This window comes from Anguilla rostrata, chromosome 10, assembly GCF_018555375.3.
Source record: "Anguilla rostrata isolate EN2019 chromosome 10, ASM1855537v3, whole genome shotgun sequence".
NCBI classification, from domain to species: Eukaryota; Metazoa; Chordata; class Actinopteri; order Anguilliformes; family Anguillidae; genus Anguilla; species Anguilla rostrata.
The window spans coordinates 30,191,258-30,215,242 of NC_057942.1; the positions used below are offsets into that span (position 1 = coordinate 30,191,258).

At 41.4% G+C, this 23,985-nt stretch overlaps 1 protein-coding gene across 1 annotated transcript in view; it reads right to left on the reverse strand.

The window, feature by feature from the left end:
• LOC135233186 (hyaluronan and proteoglycan link protein 1-like) overlaps positions 1 to 13,636 on the reverse strand; it is a 30,608-nt gene extending 16,972 nt beyond the window's left edge. The window contains exon 1 of the mRNA XM_064296489.1: positions 13,481 to 13,636. The gene's annotated coding sequence lies outside the window, so the exon portion shown is untranslated. The remainder of the gene's footprint in view (positions 1 to 13,480) is intronic.
• Between the last annotated feature and the right edge of the window lie 10,349 nt (positions 13,637 to 23,985).

The following is a 23,985-nucleotide window of genomic DNA, read 5'->3' on the forward strand; positions in this document are numbered from 1 at the left end:
ACTGGCAAGCTCAGTAATCAGAAAGGACCTGGTAGTCCAATGAAGACCTCTACAGTTGATGACCAAAGAATTCTCACTATACTGAAGAAAAAACCCAAAACACATGTCCGACAGGTGAGAAACACACTTAGGGAGGCAGGTCTGGATGTGTCAGTCACTACTGTGACTACCACAGGAGACTCCACAAACAGAACAACAGGCTACACTGCAAATTGCAAACCACTCGTTTGTTATGTACAGAGTTATGGAAAAGGGTCAAGAGCGATGGCAAGAGCAAACTGTAGAGGCCAGAAGGAACTGCCCAAAGTCCTAAGTACCCCCCCTCATCTGTGAAATATGGTGGTGGGGATGTTATAGTTTGGGCATGTATGGCTGCCACAGGTAGGGCTCACTTGGCAGTGTATATAAAATACCCTTATATAACAGCTGAGAATGTGCACTTTCACTGCATGTAAATTCTTTGTGGAGTACCGAGCCAAATCAAGGAAAACAAAAGTCCCAATCATTATGGGGCTCAATGTATGTATGTGTGTGTATATATAGCATATATACACACAGTTGACATAGTTGACTAGACATAATTGACGGTGGGAATTTGTTCAGTAATGGCATTTGCTTGTGGTTAGATTGTCAGACAGTGTCTGTTTGTATGGAAACAAACATATAGGCTTAAACATTGTAATTACTTCAGGGCTGTAAACAAAGAGAATGGTTGATAAAGTATACTGACCCTTTTGGGGTTTGTAGGAGCAGGGGTATTAACCCTTTAAGGTGTAAGGTCACAAATATGTGATTAGAATGTTCTTAACATGCTGATTTAACACTAATTACTGGTAATGGAAAATAATAGAGCTGTAGAACACTGACATAGAATTTTGAAAAGCTTACCAAAAAACCAAATCATCAAAGGGTTAAGTTTTTTTTTTTTTATACAGGGGAGCCTGTACTTTGCGTTCCCTTTCTCTTTCACTGGTCATTACACAAGAGGTGTTTTACAACTCCTCTGTTCAATCTCTTTGAGTATCACACACTACTGGAAATTCAAGTAAAAGGCCAGGGCCCATGGGACAAATTACGTGAACGAGTCACATCCATCAATTTTTTGGGAGGGAAAAAAAAAAAAATTAAACATGCCCTCAGAGGTCTAAAAGCAGATGGTAGAACATGAGCCATGTGAACAGGGATGGGGAAGAAAAATGGAAAAGATAATGGTTTCAGGCTCCTGTCGACTGGGAAGCCAGAGGTGGAAACCGCCGCAGATATCAGGTTTTTAAGGAACAGGATGGACCCACTCTGTTAACAAGCTCACGAGAAGAACGGGGCCCATCGAGTAGGTGGCGCGTCTTGGCGCTTATCCCATTAGCGTCCCGCCCGTCGCATACCCAGAACAGCTGGCGCGGTAGTAGCCGCGGAAACTGGTCAAAGCAACAGCACCAGCCTAATCCCAGATTTGGTACGCGTCCACGTTCCCGGTGTGAGAACCTGGACGCGCGCGGTGTCACAAACCCCGTCCGCGAGAATCGCCCTGTTTTTGCAGCTCGGTCTCATGGGAGCTCAGCTGTAGAGCAAGAGCGCCTGTCACTCCCCCCACTGCTGATAGAGAGACTTGAGGGAGGGAGACCGGGCCAAATGGATAAAGCAGGATTTGAAATGGAGCCAACTGCATGGTCACATATGTTTTCTCCATAATTGATTTTAGAAAGCATTAATAAGAGGCGTTAAAGTCAGGCAGGAGCCAATGACAAGGGCGGGGTTGCTTGAACACCTGGCAACACGAACCAACCTATACTGCAAATCAATTTTTTTTTTCCCTTTGTTGACATGGAGAGCAAGAAACACACATCACTTCTGTTTATAGTCATCATGTTCTATGCTGCATTTTCTCATCTTGTTTTACTTTTTGTCAATTAAGTTCTGCGCGGGGAAGAAGTGGAACCCCTTGTTTCAGTTAACATATATTTAACCACCTTAAGATGTTATCGAATGAGTGTACATTTACAAGAACATATTACAGCGATTCCCGTCAAATGGGGCTATGACTAATTTCTTCATGACGCTGCCTTGAAGAACAGCCCAAAGCAACTAAATACATTAGAACTTTTCATACAGTGGTTCTTTTTTGCTGTGGTTGTCTGCATACGTTTTTTAAGCCTCTGTAGCGATCACTACCATTTTTGCTTAACTGGTCTTCTGTATTCCACCATGTGGAATACATTTCAGGTTTTCATGCTTACAGTGGTGCAGAATTGTAAATTACAGTATCTGGGAATGTTTGCAAGAGGGTCTTGACAGAACGTGGTTATGAAAGACTATAAGCAGGTGCTAAAATGAACTTTTCTCTCCTGTATATCTGCATGTCCATGCACACAGTTAGGTTTGACTAATGACTTAACATCACACCAGAAAAGCCTCATTTCTACTCGTTCTTGTATATTGTAGAAATATATTAAGACATTTCCCTGATAATTTTAGAGCTTATAGATGATTTTGAGCTTATTGATGAAATTTCCAGGTTATTTCTTCCAGTAAGTTTTGATTACTAGTGACTACAAGTTTTAAACTTTTCTATGAGAAACATATGTCCAATGTAAGTCAACTAAAGTTTTCTTTACTTCAAACCACTGCAGGGAATGAAAGAATGTTTCATATTAACTTCATATTAACTTTTTTCTTTAAAAAAAAAAAAGTTTATTTATTATTTTGGGGTTAACTGGCTAATGCAACTTTAAATTGACAAAAGGAATTGGATTCAACTTCTGCAATTCCTTAATTTCATGAACAAGAGGGCCATTGTTTTTCTTTGGAAGAATCAGTATCGGCAGGCTTGCCCAATTACATCAGGGGCGTCATTTTAACGAGGTAGCAGAACGCAGATTTTGGCCAAAAGGGTTATTGATGCAATAACACTGTGGCAGAGTGATTTTCTTAATCACAAATGTCACACGTGTGATAAAACACACAGCTTTGAAGAATAGTTGCCCCAAGGGATGATAGCAAAAACAACTGCATATTGCTGTAAGACCAACTCTCTTGGGGCTGAAAACCCATCAGGTACTGATACAAGCATGAAATTGGTTGTTACACAGAGTTGGATAGAGTTCAATAAAGGATCAAAGCATCATGCTAAGGCGTTCCAGTGTGCGTTACAGCTGCTCTTGTCCAGTTGTGTTCGTCATGTTTTCACAGTACTCTTTGAAAGCCTGATATTTAGCGCCGCAGAAACTCCGACTCTGTGGTAAGGAGCCAGGACAAAGCCGCGCCTCCAGTGTTCTGGGTGCTTAAAATGCGAGTGATTTACTTTCATAAACTTGTGGAATGTGCAATCACAGTGACAAATAAGTATGATCTCAAATCATTTCCAACAGACTAGCCTATGTTCTGCTGTGTTACTATATGCTGTAAAACAATTCTTGGAATGTTGGGAAAACAAAGAATAACATTAAATCAGATACACTTATAATATATAGATGGCTAAATATTTTGTGATGCATATGGGAATAAGGCCACACATCTATGGTATGGAGATTAATAGAGATGGTATAAAGACCTACGTTTAACCACATCATAATTCATTTTTTGTAATGCTAGTTAGAATTTCCCATTTTTCAAAATTGGACAGACAAAGAAGCCATTTTGACCTTACATGCTGTGAGCATCAAACCTCTCATCGACCACATACTGATATAGGCAGCCATGTCATGTAATCTTTTTTTGTCCGGGAGTGAACTCGGGATCAGGGACGCATTTAACAGCATGTCCTTAAACCATCTTAAGCGTACGGGCTGATAAGAAGACATTTCCTCTTCTTCAAAGACCAGATGCTCTCACATTCCTACAGTACACAATAATTTATGCGATAGCTTTGTTTTGCACCCTGGTAATGGGATGGTGGATAAATACAGGCAGTCAATGTATACCTGGAGATGCAGTTTCCATTGGAGGAGAAAAAAGTGAGAGGAAGGATATCCATTTTCTCTCTTTACCCAACTGCTACCCCTATCCCCAGCCTACTCCCCTTATGCACACACCCACGCCCCCTCACACTCAGACACAAACCCCCACCCCGCCCAAGGCTCACTGCTTGATGTTGAGGCCCAGGGTCTTGGGCTGGCTATTACTACCGCTATCACTCTTAACATCAATGGGCTGGCGGAGTAATTACAGACATGCCGAGCCCCTCAACATCAATGTGGCCCATGATTCATACAGCTCCAGGCAAGGGGTTTCATGCTTTATGGTCAAATGTGGCCCTTTACCTCTTCAAAGAACACTGGACATCAAGCAGGACTGCAGTGGTTAATCGAATAGGCGGCAACTGCACTGGTCTCGTCTACTTTTCACGGCATCTGCATGAATGTTCTTAATTACTTAAATTTACTGTTAATTAAGTGTGATAGTAGTCATTCTAGGGGATATCTGGAAATGATTTTGTGTATCCTTTGGGTACTATGCAGAAGTCATTTTAGGTCCACAGAACCGAGTGATTGGAACAGTTTGTCAGCCCATCGGAAAGCCATCAGAAATTGAACCTCATTTGGAAAAAATATATGGTTTCTTTTTCTGAGGCTGGGACTCGACTGCACTTGCACTTAACTTTGATTAACAAAAACAAAAAAAAATGTTTTTATTCACAGAAAAGAGTCACTTGCCGGTTGCCAAACATTGACTGAGTACAAGTCAATGTAATTATTGTGTTTTATTTGTGGGTGTGCTTCTCATTTTTACCTTGATATCTCCACAGGAACCCCTCCTCCCCTGCCATTTGTATCTCCACATCTTAATAAGGCTTAATCCTGGAAACTGAGATGTCAGAGAATGTAATAAAGGGAACACAAGTAGGGACTATGCCTGCAGAAAGCATACTGTTTTTTTGCCATGATTAAAAGCACTCATTCCATCACAGTCCAAAGCTCGCTTGCTTTCATTAGTGTTTTTATAGTAGAGCTGGTGCCTCTCCCACAGACTGAGGAGACACATGGCAGGCCAGGGGAGTGCACGTGCTCCAGCTCTTTTTGCAGGATGCACCTTCCTTGTCGGAGGGGTTAATCTCGGGGAGGTTAATCTCGTTGTTACGAGGGTCAGTGATGCACCACCACACAGAAAGCACGATAAACAGTGGGGACGGCGAAATAAACCGTTTTTACGAGGGTTATCACCAAATGAAGTTTTTAAAAAATGAAAAAAGTTTTCTTTCTTGTTTCAAACCGTGCTGAGTGATAAAACCCCTTTTGACTATAAACCTGTTTGGAATCGAATCCAAACAGGAAGAGAGATAATTATTTTTCTGTACTTTTAACCCCCGTGTTTTCACTTCCTTGGGGCTGCGTTTCTGTAAACACCGAGTCCTGTGTTTACACAACCGTCAGGTTTGTTCCGTCTTCTCCCCTTTGTTTCTCCTGAGTCAACATGCTCTAATGCTGCTTAATGAAACAGAGGTGCAGGGTTTACTGACATAGGGTTCCGTTCTACCCCATATTTGAGTAAATCAAGCTATTAAATAGGGTCGGCGTGTTACACTACCCAGCCGTTGCCAAAATAGACACAAAGCCATTGCTCTTGTCAGAGAGTCCGGAAATACACGGAACTCCAGCGGAAACATTAAAATCACAGTAGTTTGAGCACGGAAAAACTTTTTCCCGCTTGCCATTTAACATGCAATATTATCCATATTTCGCCATATTTCCGCCATTGCAAGTCAAAAGCCAGCACCCTAACGTGAGAAAATGACCTTCGCTACGCACATGAATACAAACCAGATAAGACGGAGACAATTGCAGATGCAGCCAAGAACCAAATAGCCAATCCAACAGCTGCTGCACTGGGAGGGGAGAGAAATAGGCGAATTGGCAGAGAGAAAAATGCTTTTGGTTCAGTTCTGCACCCGTCCCAAATGCGTCTTTATAAGCGGGAATCGTTTCCAAAAGAAGATGACTCTTATCCGCCAGCATTAGCTCAGAGCAAGTAAAATACAACAAATGCAAGAGTCGATTGGAAGGACTGGCGGTGGTGCGAGCTGGCACCCCAGCCCCCCTGAGATTTATGAGGGGAAACGGCGGTTCCTGCGATACTTCCCCGACTTCGCCAGCCATCGCCGGACCCCCCGATTAAGCGGCGGAGCGTACAGCGTGTTCCACCAGCGCGGCGCTCCTGCCTGTTTTAAATCAGCGGGGCTAACTGCCTGATTGTGCTGCCATTTTCACTGCGCTCCAGCTGTCTCTGTATCCCATTCCCATCTAACCAGGGGTTCGGACTGCAACATGTGAATCGTTTCCACGTGTTTGTGCAGAGGGGCTAGGCTCTCCCAGTTTATATTAAAGACCTTTCATCAGTCTTGTATAATGAGCCAGATGTGGACTATGGGGCAGCTACAGGATGAGGTTTGTTCATGGAATCCATTACTTACATGTCCCATATGTACAATGTACTTAAAGCATGCCTTGAAAGGAAAACAAATTACAGAACCCTGCATATTGATATCATTATATTCCACTTAGAAGTATATAGAAGACAATTCCCAAGATTGTTAATGCAGTCCTCCCTGTTGGGCATTATAGTACATTGACTACTACTGTCAAGCTGTTTCTCATCCATCTTTGTTTTGTTCTCACCAGCAAACGTTAATGGGATTGAAGCAATGGATTTGAGAGCGTATTGTATTGCTGTATTCTTAAAACCATTATTGGTGAGGTAGCTACAGCAGCAGATAAAAAGCACATTGGGACTGAGGGGGGAAGGGGATTTTTCGTCAAATTTCACCAGGCTACCCTCATACGTTTCTGCAGACGCATTAAGACTATGCCTTTCCATTTTGCAATGATGTAAGCGCGCAGTGTTATCCAATGCAATCCTTTGTAAATCCTTAAAATCCTTGAATAGCAGAAACAATAAAGAACCAATTTTAAAGTTATTATGTTAGCTACCTGGGACTGTGATGCACTATCCCCTTAATACACTATTATTATTTTATTCCATTCCATTCTCTGATATTAAACATTGATATTTGCACGCGATGGGTTGTAATTGCTATGAGATAAGGACAGTAATATTTATCCGAGCTCGATTCTATGGTTGTCTATGTCATTTTAGTGTTGACCAAATGCATGCACCCCTATGCACAATAAACTACATGGCAGGAATTAACCAATGGTTGTACATAAAAAAGAGTACATGAAAAAACCAATAGAGCTCTTGTGCACAATTACAATATGTTGCTCATTATTTTCTGTGCATACATCTGTCAACTTGAAATTTTGCATTAACAAAACAAAACACAACACAACTTATTCTGCAGGGTACATTAAAACGCTGACGCATTACTAATTGCAGTCTAACCTCAACCTGGATGGTGGGTTTCTGCATGTGAAACAAAGAGTGCATTGAGAAAACTGGAAGGGAGATCAGTAGCTAGATCGTGTGTTTGTGTACATTTTAAAGAGAAGAATAACAGCATGTTTCACAGGGCTTGTTTCCTTAGAAACCAGTTATATCCTAGTTCTTGCTCCCATTATGACACATTAATGGTGTAACCTCCAATTTAGCACCATTTGTTGTTTCATTTATGGGAGCACCGCAAAACTGGCAGTGACATTCCTTCAGAAAAAAAAAACAAAACGGGGCTAGTGTTTAGCTTGAGAACTGAGAAAATGTATTGATTTAAACTCAGCCCTGGTGACATCTATTGGCTCAGGTCTCCTGTAGCGTGGAGAACTTTTCCCACTTGTAAAAGCTGATACACTTCAGCACTCTCGCATTGGATTTCATTGAGACAGATGCTGTAGCTTCTGATCCTGCTACCTTTAGCTCAAACAAAGGAGTCTTGGTATGGCAAGCGCTGAGTTCCATACGGTGAACTCATCACTCCATGGCTGCAACTCTGATTGGTCACACCTTACCCCCACCCTCTATCTCCCCCCCTCCCCCCCCCATGCAAAAAAAGAAATGGAGCACCGAACCTATGAAGCCCCCCTCCAACCCCACACAAAGCCCACCCCTCAACACCTCCCATCTCTCTAGGGTCCTGGCCTCCTTACGGTAACTCCAGACATTGTCAGATTTGAACCTCCTGGCGATTTCTGTTCCGGAAACCAATTCAGCATGAGAAGCAGTTTCTGTGCAACTTGAGAAGATTTCTTAGCTCTGCCCAAATAAAAAACATTTGGGGTAATGGCTTCCTGATTCTACAAACAATGTGGGAAGCCCATCTCCCCCCACAAACAAAAAAAAAGAAAGCCCTTTTTATACAGGGATATGCCCATGCAAGACGGATTGTGAACTAAATTATGAGGCGGCTCAGGGGAAGGAAAAACCGGCCTGCAGTTTTCCTTAGTCATTTGCTCCGTTAGCCCTCTGTGGAGGCCCGGTTGAGAGCTTCACAAGTTTACCTGCTCTTACATAACTCTGCAAATTTTATTCTGCAATCACTGTTCTGTGTCAGGTTTTGTTGTAAAAACGCAGCCCACAATCCTACGTCAAGTCCTTCTGTGAGGCACTTTGGATGCAGACTTCTGAACGCCCCCCTCAGGTATAAATCAAATGAGAATGTCACTGTATACACTGCAAAAACCAAAAAAAAGAAGTAAATCATAAAAATTGTATAGTCTCATATTTAGACTGGAAATCTTATTTCTATTACTTTTTTTGGTTAAATAAGACAAAACGATTGAGGTCAGACTGTATTGCCCATTTCAAGTTTTGCCAGTGGGGTCAGACGATTTCACTTAACAAACAAAATGTAGTTTAAACCAAGCTAATGTTTTCTACTTGCGAGCGAATTCAATGGGAAAAAAAAAATATTTTAAGTCTATTTTCAAGACTGCAGCACATAAGACAAACATGTTTTGCAGTGCCCCATTCACAGCTTACAGAATAATCAATCTGTCCAATCATTAAATTGACAAATAGTCCTTGTTGTGGGTGTTCGCATACCACGTCCATCAAACCTCATGTTTCTACATCCCAGTTGGCTTGTAAGCAAGGAAATGCACAATATTACTGATCAATAGTCCATAAAAGCATACAATCCAGCAAAAAATACATCTCTACCTCTGGTTCATAAAAGACTGTCAGCTAAAATATTGCAGGTCGCTGGTCCATAAATGCTCATATTAGCATGCAGGGAGAGGGCATTTGTATGTGAACCCATACAACAAATTCAGCTACCCAGGTACCTTCCTTTCTGACATCTGTGACAATCTTTAAGCTCTTGTGTCTTTAGCCATTAAAATGTTAACATTATTTGGAAATTGGTACCATGTCTCACTCTTAAATTAAGTCCAGATGTGCAAACTGCTTTATATACAAATGAATGAATGAATGAATGAATAAATAAATAAATAAATACTGTCTGGAAAAATAAGGAATGAAATACTGAAATTTCCAACTGACTTAGTTTCTCAGTCCACACTGATGCCAAATCGAACAGAAAATTGCTATTTTGGGTGAGTTCACACAGGCCAGTAATACATTTTAAACGCTCCCATAATCTAGGCATGTTTCTTTTCATGCAACCCATCGTTCCCTAGAGACCTAAAAATGCCCGGCTTTGCAACAATGGTACAAAATTACAGGGTTTATTGTATCTGTGGAGAGGAATTAAGTAGGATTTTTTCATGGCTGCTTTTTATGATAGGCTAATAGTTTCTTGTAAAGGGTGTGATATTCTATAATGTCTTGAAATTGTGAAAAGCACCAAAACAACTACTCATTTTTAAACTGACTAGCTAGCTTGTGAATAAAGCAAACATGAACATGTAGAATGTGCTAACTGCTGACTTTTGCTTACTTGATTGCAACATCGGTTATGGTATGCAAAAAAATAAATCTTTGCATCCTGTTTTAAAGGAAGACGCAAATGACATATGCCTTTGGTTAGCTTACTTTGGCTAGCAGACTAAACCGCCATTTGGTTTGCATTGATTGCTTGCTTGCATCATTGGCCAATGTACTCACTCAAGCTAATCACTCTGTGCTATAGCAATTTACTTGCCACATCATTACATAAGAGACAGGCTGTATTAACTTTCTACTGTGACTGGTGTTAAAATGGTTATATTGCCACCATGGTTTAATGTTACTTCTGTTTTCTAAGGCTACATTGCTGTACGCGTGTGCACGCGTGTGTATTCATGCAAGGTCATGTGTTGAATGGGTTTAGTCTGCATAACTATTGTGATCTGTGGCAATTATTTTATACTGAGGTTACACTTGCTTAATGGATTGACTGACTGAAAGCATGGACACTTGGCCAATGAGCCTGTGGAAACCAGGTTTTAAGCTTCCGATCACCTGAACACCTCCCTGTGGGAAGCAAATACATGGCAAACAGTAATGGTCCAAACCCCTGATGTGTTCAAATCTGCTTTCATGCCTTAGCCATTTAAACAGTGTCTGGCTGGAGTGAAAGCCAGTTTACACTAGGGCTCCCCTGGACAGTGTTTGGGTCAAGTCTGATCTAAATGCCATAACTCTGTCTGCTTCACTTCCTTTAAAATAAGGGACACAGGCCATCCCCTGTAGCGCTGGGTAGCAATTGGGAAAGGACCATAATCCATAATGTTTTTTTCTCCCCTCATTAGCTTGGATACTTATTCCAGAAGCAGAACTCTTTCCCTACCATTTCCCAGGAATTACTTCCAGTCATGATGAAAATAAATATCACAAGCATTTCCATAAAAATCTGTATAATTTAAAAACAAAATGGTACCTTAGACTGTGATGCTGAATCCATGTTCAATATCTCATTAATAATAATAATAATAATAATAATAATAATAATAATAATAATAAACATTTTAAACATCAATAAACTAAATTAAAAATCGTGAACATATGACACAAAATGTAGAAGTGAATTGTGATTTAATCAGATTGACCACTATCCTAGAAAGTGTTCCATTCTATAAATCCGTGTAAAATGAAATTAGACGTAAAAACAAGAATGATGAGAACTTAATTGGTGGGGGCTGGCAACATCTCAACACATGGGCCTCGCAACTCTACAAGGGTGGAGCAGAGGAGGGCAGTAACGGAATTTCCATTGGTAGTTGGGTCTGTGCCATCATCAGGGCAGGGTACAGCGGTCAGAATTTCCCAGCAGTTCCCGGCAGTAAATTCTTTATGAGTAGCCTTATTTGTGACGACAGCTGAGAATTCTACGTGCGCTACTGTGACATTCTAGAAGTATGGGTCTCTAACGTGAGTTAGAAAAAACAAAAAAACAAAAAAAAAACGAAGGGATACACTTGTACACAGATACAGCACAATCAAAGTTTATTAAAGGCATTTCCCAAGACCATGTGACGGTAAATTGGCGGTCAATTCACCACAACCGCTCCACTAATACATATACTGTAATCACCTACTGTACTCCAAATAAATTAAGTAAGATTAACTTCCATTAATATTTATTTTATTTGTCTTGAAACACACGCTTGAAAAGCAAATATGAAACTACTTCCACTGGAGGGCACACTTTACCTCACTTGAACAGGTCTCCCCAAAAATTCGTCCGTTGTGGTATTATTTGGTTAATGTCTAAACTAACATATCAGATGTCTTAATTTCTGGCTTTAACTTTATTTTTTTAAATTATTATTATTATTTTTTTTTTTTTACTTGGAGCATCATGTCAACTGCGAAGAATAAATAGCCCAACATAGAATTCGCATAATATCTCATAACGGTTACAAGAAACTAAAACTAAACTAAATCGGTTCCGTCGTGTCCCTTGTGTCCCGCTATGGACGACCAATATGCCTATTCACTAAGTAGGCCTTTGACCTATCTGTAATGAATGGTCATCCTGCTCTTCCCCATAGTAATACAATGTAGAAATACACAAAATACGATGCACATTGATGGCTGACAAAAAAATATGCGTTTATGAAGTGTGGCTTTCCGCAGTTCTTAAGAGCATCCAATCATTATTACTTTTAGTAGTCTAAAGGTTTTCCCCCCTTTGCCACTCTTTTCTATCAGCTAATAGCGTGTGTAGCCAACGTGCATGGGCTTATTTAAATGGCATAGTCTTCAGAAACGTTTGCACCCTTGCGCGTTCCTACTGAAAACCAGCAGATGGCAAACTTAACTCATTTCTCTCGATATAGAAGTAACATTACCTGAGTGCGAGAGCCAAATAAAGAGGCGCTTTATTGATTTATTCGGTTACATTGGTCTGCCAAAGCAGGCTTGTCAGCTATTCCCCTTTCTAAATTTTCCAACTCCTTGGTCTGCCCTCAAAGGCCATTTGCCACCAAGTAACCCTTTTGCCAGAAGAATGGAAATAAGAAGGAAGAAAAGGAGAAGGTGAAAGAGTGTTTCAGACGGGAGAGACTGTTTAACTAATTACATTTTGTTACAACACAAGTAAACTTTTAAAGCCAACTGTATACAAGATGTGTTCACTTAATTGAATTATCGAACGTTTAGCACAGGGAGCATGTCATTGGTTTATTTGGCCACAAAACGGAGCCTTGACTGCAATTCTAAAACTGACTGAAAATAATATCCGTGTACGTAATATTTAGTCTAAATTTTGTCTCGTTGAAAAAACAGTCAAGGGACTAAGCCGCTTTGCAGTCTGATCTATCCAAGTTCCTCCTATGAATGTTGGGCTACACTGTTTCTTATACGGAAGACTGGCAATAAAACGTATTTGAATTGCTTCAAGATGTCTCTATTTTAGTGAACACACTGTTTAGACAGTGTGTCTACACACATAAGCTAATATCGCTCCTTGCTTGTGCCTTTTGATCCCACAGGACATTTGAGCCGACCTTTATATTAGCCTACAAATGGATTTTTTTCCCGTTCTGAGAGGAGCGCGCAGGTGTCTGCATGCTCCTCCCGCTTGTTTGAATATTTCAAAGACATAATTCTCGGACGGGTGGTTTCAGTGCGTATATTTTCCCCATGAGTGTGGTTAAATAATTCCATAACTGGAGCGATAGACTAATGCTAATCTAAATGGAGTTTAAAATAAATATTTATCAGGTAGCTTCGCATGGCCCCTGATTTAATTGACAAATACACTGGAAAAATCGATTGTTTTTTAGACGCTTCCATAACCAATGAGCACAAACCTCTGGATCTGTGCGAATATTCAATACCAAGCTTCCAAAGAAAATATCAGAAGTATCGATTTAAACAAAGCATCTAAAATCTAACATCTGTCAAGTTTTCTACTATAAACACGCATTGGAATACAAGTAATCATTTATTTAAAGGTTTCTTATGTTGTTATTTAGTTATTTAGTAACTCAAATCATTAAGAAAAAAGTAAAAATAAACAAAATCATTGAGGCCATCCCATATTATGGAATATTGTGCATGCAATTTGACAACAACCCGAATTTTTTTCCCAATAATAGCAAAAGGAATCATAAGATAACTAGGTTATGTTGAAGCTTTGGAGACCGTCGCTCCCCTTGAGAGACCAGTTACAACAGCCTGTCTGCGAGAAAAAAAGATAAGTTGCTCTCACCTTGTGTAGTTGCCTGTGGGAGTTCAGAATGAGTCTGTGTGCTCCTTACCTCGTTGAAGTGAACCCACTTCCTCACCCATTCATAAGGAGGAACCACGTCATAGGCAAATTCTAAAATCTTGAGTTATTCAGTAACCTCCAATTACCGGCTGAACCAAGAACCCCCGCAGATTCTGCCACAACTCAGGTGCATACGTTGAAGAACAGCAGCGATTGGATTGGTTCGCCCATAGCATTACACAGGTTTTGAATATTTGTTTCAGGAGAATACACACTCCAATTACACAGAAATTTAACAGTCTAATTGAATGTGACATATGTGATCATTCAAGAGGTAACACTAAATTAAATGCACATTCATTAAAGTCAGCAGCGTAGTAATGAAAAGTTAGTGACTGCGCGTTTTAATCTTTGGCCTCTGACTCCCTTGCATAGCGCTATTCATAAATGCAGTAGGTGGGGTTTTAACCTGTGAAATGAAATTAAGTGGGGGCTTTTGGTGTGTCTGGTGGTTAAAATGTACAAACCTGTACCCGAATGGACACGGTTGTTATATGTTCTCCATATGTGGTTTTCAAAACATGAAATCAGCAAAATTATTTCAAGCGCAGTTTCAAAGGTATGCTTTGCAGAGTTCCGTTGCTTTACATCTAGGCAGTTAAACCGAACCTGTCTCGCGCTTTCAATCCCGTTCCCCGATTGAGTATGCACTTCATACGCTATTGTCTGCAGGGGAATTGATGCAGCAGAGCTGCCAAGTGCAAAAGTCTTGTGCGTCAGCGACATTGGATAATGCATCCATATTGTTTGATTCCATACCTAGAGGCGGTATTGTCTTTATAGCACACTTAATTTTTTCCTTCTGCAGCGATACACCATACAGTCATTACGGAAATGATTAATTATTCATTTGTGGTTAGATTAATGTTTTACATCTCTTAGGTTTCACAGACTATTGCACTCATCTGACAATTTTCCCATTTGTTAGGTGTGCCTCGCCTACGAGAAAGTGTTCATTGGCTTCTTGGTAATTGTTACACTGGGTTTTAAAGAAAAAAAATGTTTCTCTTAATTCAAATATGAAAATTACTAAAGTTGCATGACCTGTGATGACATGCTCCATTTCAAGCTTGAATCATTGATGGACAGTCTGTACCTCTGTAAGCATGTCCTTTTCAGGGCATTCTGTTAAAAAAACCCATCGCCTTCAAAGTGGCCAGAAATCATGTCAATCACAGCGAATGACCCATGAACTCTGAAGCCAAATACCTTTCAAGGGCATAAAATATGTCCACAAAGAGTCAGATTCAATCATCTTGCAGCCTATCAACTAAATGTGATTGTTGCTCACGATCGGTACATGCTCAACTATTTCAGACAGTATTACATTGCCAGGGATTTTTGTTTCTGTCCTGCTCTCCCTGCCTATCCGTAACCAACATTTTGACCAAATGTGTTCTGGATCCAATTCACTTTGGCCCTGTAATAATAGACTCCTTATGGTTTGATTAGCCTTGGCTGCATCCAATTTAAAACACATGTCATTCATTAGTGGATCTGAATCGAGTTCCCCCATGGTTCAATGTTGTTTTTCGTAAACCTCTTGGATTTATGATTTCACAATTTTGTGACACAGTAGTTATCCAGTTGTGTGAAAGGTTTGGCCCTTGTGACTGTTCTTTGACAAAGCATTTTGGTCAGTCTATGGCAGAATGTTGCAAATGGGCAGACAGTGTGCAATGGTGCTTGTGTGTGTGTGTGTGTGTGTTTGTGTGTGAATGGACTTTGTTGCATTTTGCTTTGAACAACTTTAGCTGCCCCCTCCCCCATCCCAACCCACCCACCATCTTGGTTCTGGCTGATGATGGAGGAATGTGTTCAGTTGCCCCTTGCCCTCAACAACCACCAGACAGACAGGCAAAATTTCACATCAATTTCCCCTGGGGCCCATGGTTCTCACGGGGTGGTAGAGAGAAGGGGCAGGGGTATGATGGGTTCAAAGCTCCGTGACATTGTGGGACCAGATTTCTCTCCTGGGGGTGTTCAATCTAACTGTCATTGCTTCTTCCTTAATTTTTCAGTGACAAATCCGAATGAGCCAAATATTTGTTAGATACTTGGATACGTGAGTTGGGTGCTCACTGAAGTTAGTGAAAAGGGCTATTTGTCTAAAAATAGAAAAAAAGTAATAGCAATGTTTGCCTGACAGTGAATAAGACACTGTAACTAATTGGATTGAATCCAATACACATATTTTCCCCTTATCATCCTTGCATCACTCTTTCCTTATTTAACTGATGCATTGAACTGAAGATGAAAGACTATTATTTCTAATACTTGTACAGGCCTATTCATATTCCTTTTTTCTCGGAGCATGGCTTTATACAAAATTAAATACATAGAGCCAGACTTACTAGGCATTTTGCAGCTGTTTTCAGATATGACTCATTCTGGTCCATAAATATGTGTCATCCATGGGAGGCATAGCAAGATGCACTTCTCTCCTTAATGCATATGCATTTGAGAGAGGAATGTGCATATAACGGGCGGAGGTATTATGTTATGTTAGATATTAAGTGTGTCTGATTATTTATTCCGTTCAATTTGCTAACATTTGCAAAATTAACGAGGACCAATTTTTGTGTGAAATTTCCCTGCCTCTAAAGAGCAGGCATAAATCAATGCACAAGCAAGGTGGAGACAGAGGTATAGTCCTTGAAGTCCTTGAATCTTTGTGACAAGAATCATTATTTCAATTTCTCGAGCAAGAAATCTTAAAATGGTACGGATTATTATCATGTATTATTATTAATTAATTATTTCAGCCAAGCAATAAAGGCTGGGTGTTCATTGCGAAATAAAGTCACAGCAAAAAAATAAAAATTAAAAATAAATAAATAAATCACGGAAAACTGAAAAAAGAGGCAAAAATCACAGTTAAATTAAAGTCAGGTTTGGTACATGTTGCAAGGTTTGAGTCTTTGAGGGCCTGTTGTCACTGACAACATCACCATAGCTACAGCAAGAGGGTACTGCCAAAAAAGGACACAAATAATGGAATCCCTGACACCTGTGACTTCTGACAAACACCCAGCCGTATAAATAATTACTCTTCTGGGAGAGATAAAATTTGATTGAGAACTTCCCTCACAACGTTCCCATTCCATTCCGGCAATAGTCAAGATCCTTGCATCATTACGCTGTCTCACATCTGGATTAATTCAATCAGCAATTGCTGCCACAGCTGGAATACCACAGTATGTCAGTAGTGCTGTCAGTGGGGCACCAGAACATACATCAATTTCCCCACATCTAATGAAGAAACCCAGTTCGGTGTATCGTACACAATGTTCAGTGTTAAATCAATTACATGATGAGTTTATATGAGTCCACTATGGACAGAGTTGAATTAACACTGACCATTTTACTGTGTATTCAATGCGATAAACAGGGTTTTAAAAAAAAGCTGAACTGCACCTTTTAAGCTCTGCTTCATACGCATCATGTGATTAGTAGGCAGTCCCATTCGCTGATTGCGTAATTAGCTTAGTACATAAGACGTCAATTTCAGGCAGAATGCACCAACGAATCCTTGTCAGCCCGCAGTTTGCGCTGCGAGTTTTGTTTAGGTAAATCTGGCCCATAGCATGAGCTCAAATATCAAAGATATATTTCGCTTTTAGAATGGTCGGTTAATAGGAGAAGCCCATGGGAGACCTGCTTTTCAGGTATTCCCATATAATACAGTCATGCCCAACTGTTACCGTCAGCAGGAATCTCGGTAATCGAATAAGTAAAAATGGCAATTCCTGTAGGTTCCTCTCTCTATATTAAATTTCTGTTTTATAGGTAGAGTCGCATGAATGATATATTTTTCGGGCTTTTAACCGCAAATGTTCTTTTGAATGGGGTCAACCTGAGTGCAGGTTTCATTTGAAAACCTTGTTGTAGAATGTACAAAGGACTGCAGGGCAGTATTTAAAAAAATCTTTGACTGCAACAGGAACATAGGTTTCAAAGTGGGTGTGTATGTGTATGAGTGAGGACTCTAGAATTTAAATGAGCACTTCCATACAGATAGAACAACATGCATTTTCTGTCATATTTGTGTTTGTGTGTATGTATGCGATTCTGTGTGAGTGTATCTGTGTGTGCATGTGTGTGTGCATGGGAGTGTGTGTGTGTATGTGTGTGCGTGTACATGTAGTTTTTGTGTGAGTGTGTGCGCGTACGCGTATGTGTATGTGTGTGTGTGTGTGTGTGCATGCGTGTATGGGTGTGTGTGTGTGTGTGTGCGTGTGTGATGGGGTGTGTGTGTGTGTGTGTGTGCATGCGTGTATGGTGTGTGTGTGTGTGTGTGTGTATGCGTGTATGGTTGTGTGTGTGTGTGTGTGCGTGATGGTGTGTGTGTGTGTGTGTGTGTGCGTGTTGTGCGTGCGTGTATGGTGTGTGTGTGTGTTGTACTGTGGTGCGTGTGTATGTGTGTGTGTGTGTTGTGTGTGTGTGTGTGTGTGTGTATGTGTGTGGTGTGTGTGTGTGCGTGTGTGTGTGTGTGTTGTGCGTGTATGTCTGTGTGTGTGTGTGTGTGTGTGTGTGTGCGTGTGTATGTGTGTGTGTGTGTGTGTGTGTGTATGGGTGTGTGTGTGTGTGTGTGTGTGTGTGCGTGTATGTTGGGGGTGTGTGTGTGTGTGTGTGGTGTGTGTTGGTGTTGTGTGTGTGTGTGTGTGTGTGTGTGTGTGTGTGTGTGTGTATGTGTGAGATGGTGCTAAAGGGCTGTGCACCACTGCACTGCAGCTCGGCCAAGCTTTTGCCACATTAATAAATCAAGTGGCTCTGGACCCCTCATCTTAGTGAAAATAAGTTCCCTCTGTGATCTGCAGTGACTCTTGTAAATAATTGCTTTTCCTCCATGATGACGGGCACAATCTCAGTCTCATAACACGATGCAATGAACATGTCAAATCATATCAATGTGATAACATTTGATAACAAATTTCCCTCATTTTACATTCGTTTATTTAGATTTTTTTATTTTAGACAAAACGATTTAAAGCTAAACCTCTTAAATTTTGCCTTGGGCTTGAATGTTAGATACATAAAAATCATGAAGCATTGAGGCCAAACGGTTCTTGACTTTTGAGTTCATTTTAGCAAATGCACTGACGTAACCTTGTAGATGATGGAAAACACTTGCCTTTAATTGTGAGTGAAGGTTAAGGGCACAGGGTGATTGACTCCAGGCCAACTGTCAGAAATGTGGCAAATATTAGCTGGATGCATTAACGGTGACTGAATGCACTGCCAAACCTGTTTAGAAGATGGAAGGAAGAAGATCACTGAGCACCTGGCAAATGACACCCTGATCCAGTGCTTCTCAGAAACGGGAAGGTAAAATTAGATGAAGGACTGGAGCTTTCAGACATTCATAATTCTATACTATACATATTACTGTACTATAATAGTATAATACTACTGGCTATTGAAGCGTGAGTCGCCATTGTCCCCCTGTTTGACGACATTGACGTGTGTTGAAATGTTTGTCCGTTTGCAGTCTGTTCGCAATAAAGATGAAAGGAGAGAATGCTGATATTTCCCCCGTTGGGTGTGCCCCAGAAACCATGATCAACGATTTACGGACGTCAACAGTTAAAAGGCCTGGATTCAATCAGCATTCGTCCTTAACATTTCATTTCCGCACAAGGCCGGTTTCGCAAATCCAGAAATCGGCTGAATTATCTCAACAAACAAAAAAAACAACTTGCGTATAACCGTGAATCAAATGGAGCGACACATGTTGATTGAATCAAGGGCAGTGAATCTAAAGGATGACCCAGACCTAAGGTGAACAAGAGGAAAACTGTGGAAGGGTACGGACACGTTTGGAAAGCGTGTTTGGCGGCGATGCTTGGCTTGGTTTGTGACCTTGGCTAACAGTATGAAACGCACATCTTCACTTGGGCCTCTGACCGAGCAGCACGCCGAAATCAAATGAAATCAGGCTGTCGAAGAGTTACATAAGGACGAAAAACAGAAAGGAAAAAAAAAAGAGGAAGAAAATGAAACGGGTTTGATCCAGTCTGGGTTGACAGCCTAACAAGAAAAAAGAAATGCGTGTAACAGCACTTCACTTTTAGAAGCAGGGAAAATATCACTTACTTTGCCTGCTGTTGGTGCACAGAGGAGCCCTATGAGTACAGAAAGCAGGGTCTTTGTTTGATTCGTGGGGCTTTGCACAGACCCAATAATTAGCTATCTGGGGACATTGTATGTACACAACCATGATCTCTTTCTCAGGAGCTCCAAGGCCTAACTCCTTCTTAGCTTTTTAAAAGATTTTCTCACTATCGCTGCCAAGCTCCTTTAATCCTGCCTTTTTTTACCCCCCCCCATCTTCAGTGCAGTCTCAGTGACACGGGGCGATGGCAGACATAACCACCCTGGCAGGTGGTTACGCTAAACACCAACGCCCAGAAGACATTACATTAGATCTCTCAATCAGAACCTATCTTGAGCAGACCTACTTCTGAGGAAGGGGTGTGGTGTGTGTGTGTGTGTGTGTGTGTGTGTGTGCGCGCATACGTGTGCGTTTGCATGTGTAGGGGCAGCTTTGGGAAAGAGCCGTTTTAGCTAATGTTTAGAGGTGATCCTGCTTTTACCTCACTTTCTTCCTCGGGCAGCCTGAGTTCAGTTCCTGTTACAGGTCACAGTGACCACCCATTTCCTGCCGTGCGTAGCGGGACATGCCCGCCCGTCCGAGCAGACAGACCGCACACAGCAGGCAGCTGTTCTGCTAAACGGTGGCTGCAACGTCCGTGGGGAGAGAGCCATGACATCACAAGGCCCAAAGCAGCCAGTGTTCAGGTCCTTCATTCAACAGGAATCGGACGCATGAACACAGCCCACCGTACCTAACGTGACTGTGTCACGCACACGTTTACCTGTGGGGCACTGGGGAATAAAGATAATTATAGCACGCAAATCCCGGGATGCAAACCGCAATGGGGAGAGTGTTGATTAAGTTGCATGGTGGTTTAAGGCTGGAACATTCTCATGTCACACAGACTCCATGCCTGCATGTGTGTACCTGTGTGAGATGGGTGACAGTGAGAATGAGGCTTTAGTAAATAGGTTTGCAAGTACCTATAAGCATAGAGAAGGACTACATACACCTTGCTAATGAGCTCAGAGGATACTGTTTTCCGGTAAAAGAAACACAAGTTATTATCTATGGTGGGAAATGTGGCAAAATACAATTGGTTTTAAAGCACTTCTTTTCTTTTCATTGTTTTAATTTAACTAATGGGATTTTTAGATAATTCAGTGGCTTAGATCCTTTCTCCTTTTATAGGAAACTCATAACAGTAGAAGGACTCCTACCGGATATCATAAACATGTCCTCATAATAGTTCTTTTTTTTGTTTGTTTTATTTCGGTAATGTACTGAAATACCCATGTGGCACAAAAGTAACATTTGAAAAACAGAAAAATGGTTGAAAAGAATCCCTGTGTGGGCTGATGTACCTTTTTAACCGTTTATGAATTGGAAAGTTCATTCGTGGTGACAGCCCCTGTGACCCCCCCCCCCCCCCCCCCCCCCACACACACACACACACGCGCGCACACGCACACACACAGGCACAGGAAGTTTCCATCTCCTGAAGCGGGGAACAGGGCGCAGACAAGGCCACATTTGTTTGAAGGGCGCTGCTCCCCTTTGTGAGACGTAGGCATGTCGAACGCGTAGCGTCGACACGACATGACCTCTCCGCCCTTTTACTCCGCAAAGCGGGTTCCAGGGGACATTCGATAATTCCCCGAAGGCCTCGGCCGTACCGCCGGGAAGGCACTGTTCTTTGTAGCGCACATCCCGCTTCGCGCCTGCGTGGGGGGGTCCTGTAGAATGTGTGGCCTGTTGTTCCGCCCGGTGTTTAATTAACCACAGCGAGTGCGGGGCTGGGGGGAGGGAATCAAAGCACGGACGACCGTCTACTTTTACCGCGATGTGGAAAACAAACCGTGGGAGGTTTGCAGAGAAGAATGTGCGTTCGAACCCAAGGTCAGCTTTCAACTTCGACAATTAGGGTGACCTGCGGTTCTTATCATTAGCAGATGCCCTCAGTCCGGGGCAAATAAACGGTGATATCTGGAAGAGTATGTCACAGCTTAACTGATGCTCAGCATTCGTTTAGACAGGTGTCCCCTGCCTGTGTATTTGACACACATTTTACATTCAAAGAACCATTTCTGAAAAACAGGTTTCTGACCTTCTGCACAACTTTTTCGGCTTTCAAAAAGCCTGAAACAAAGGATGCGCAAGCCGGAGTTCTTTGCGAAGCAGTATGTTCCAAATAATTACTTTTTCTTTTCAGTTACTCATACCTGTGAGTAATTAGCACATTTTGATGGATGTTTAAAGAGAGGATATTTTAGTAGATGTGGGAGCACGCCTTCTTTTAATTAAAGGCATGCTTGTTTTCTTTTCTTTTTTTGTTTATTGATGTTCTGGTAATGCCTTGCACTTAATTAAGTCTGGTGGCCAATTTGTCAGCGGGGGAGAATATGCGTAATACTGAATTTGGGCCATTTTGGCTCAGAGGAGCATTGCTTTAGAGCACAGATGAAAAACAGTGGTGATTGACTGCCTTTCCTCCTTGGATTTATCTTTAACTGTCTTAGAGCTGCCATTGACTCAAAGAATATGGAAATGCCTGGTCTCTTGTTGCTCATAGATGAATTTATTCACCAAAACAGTGATTTCACTAATGAATAAAGTAGCGGCCAGATTGAATGATTTATTGGTGGGATCCTCACTAGACCCCCCCCCCCACAGATGCAAAAACACAAGGATGCAACTAAAGGAAATGACTCCAGCACATGCTACATTTGGTTTTATGTACGTGGCCTTTATTTCACTGGGTGAGTGTAATTGAGATTGAAATGTCTTTTTTCAAGAGGGACTTGTCAGAGTCACTAAGGACAAGTCTGTGTGGGAAAAAAAAAAACAATTAGCGGGGAAAGCAAAGGGCTTAAAAGAAACCGCCTTGTTTCCCCCCCAGTGTAGGCATTCTGTAGATACAGCTGTCTGTTGAGTAGACACTAAGGCTACTGTACGCAATGGCTACAAAAAACGAAAAAAAGCAGCGATCTTTGCACCCTCCTGAGGCATTTTAACCCTTTGAAGAGTAGGCTTCTTGGAATGTTTTTTCAAAATTTTACGTGAGTGTCCTAGAACTCCGTTGCTTTCAGTTACCAGTCGTGATTGTTACATCAGCACTACCGTAGAACGTTCAGTTAAGAACATTCTAGTCACGTTTTCGTTCTTTCACCTTAAAGGGTTAAGGCCCAGTCCTGACTGTTTACGTTGACCCCGAGGGGCTGTTATGCCTGAGGCCCCAATGTGTGTGTGTGTGTGTGTGTGTGTGTGTGCGCTGAGTGTCAGAGAGACCATCCTCACTGGCAGCCATTAGAGGTTTGCTTCCATCAGGCTGGCCATGCCTGGGTATTATCAGTGATCACTAGCTGAGTTAACTCTGGCCTGAGGGTATGGCAGGACTATAGAGTGCCTGGAGTCAACATATATTTCAGGTCGCTGAAGTGCAAGTTACAGCCCTCACATACTTTATTTTTAGTTTCTTTGAAAAAGTTTATTTTTAGTTTCTTTGAAAAAGTATGTTTTATACATTCAAAGTCGGGTTTCAGTTTACTCGAGCAAGGTACTTAACCTGAATTGCTTCTGTATATATCTGGCTGTAAAAATGCTAAATGCGCTAGTCACTCTGGATAAGAGTGTCTGCTAAATGCCAGTGATGTAATGTAATGTTTTGAACTTGTCATTCTGCTGTTACTTCTACATTCTACAATCTGCGGACATACGTTGATTTCTTGACCTATAATTAGTGCAGCGTCAGTTTGGCTTAACACTAAACTGATAATACATTTCCGTTAATATTAGCTGACAGTGAGTTAACTGATCTGCGAATGTGTGTGGTTTGTGTCTGTGTGCTTTTATAACATGACTTGTTAATCTAGTCTGGGCCATAAAGTTTCTGCAGTTACGGTGAGATTTTGTTGCTTGAAAAGCAAAAAAGAAATAAATTCAAGATAACCTTTTTAGAGCTTGTATTGCAAACACTGAATCAATATGTAAGGTTGGTGTTTGAAGCGTGAAGAGAAGCTTGGGAAAATTCCAGTTGTACTTTTTTAGAAAGTTTGCCAGAAGGATTAGATTAAGGCTTTAAAAAAAAAATGGTTTCCCACATTCATCTGAGAGGGGCTAAACCACTTTCCTTATGTTGGACTGAACTTGGGCTCAATATTGGGTGGTTTTTTTCAGGGAATGAGTACATCTACTGTTTACAATCAGCAGGCAACACAAAGAGTCCATTTTTTTGGAGGTGGTGGTGGAGGGGGCTGGGTTGTTTGGGGGGAGGGGGTGTATATGCATGCAGGGTTTCTGCAGTAATCATAAAAACATGGCTACGGCTGTGAATGTTTCTTCTGTGGGT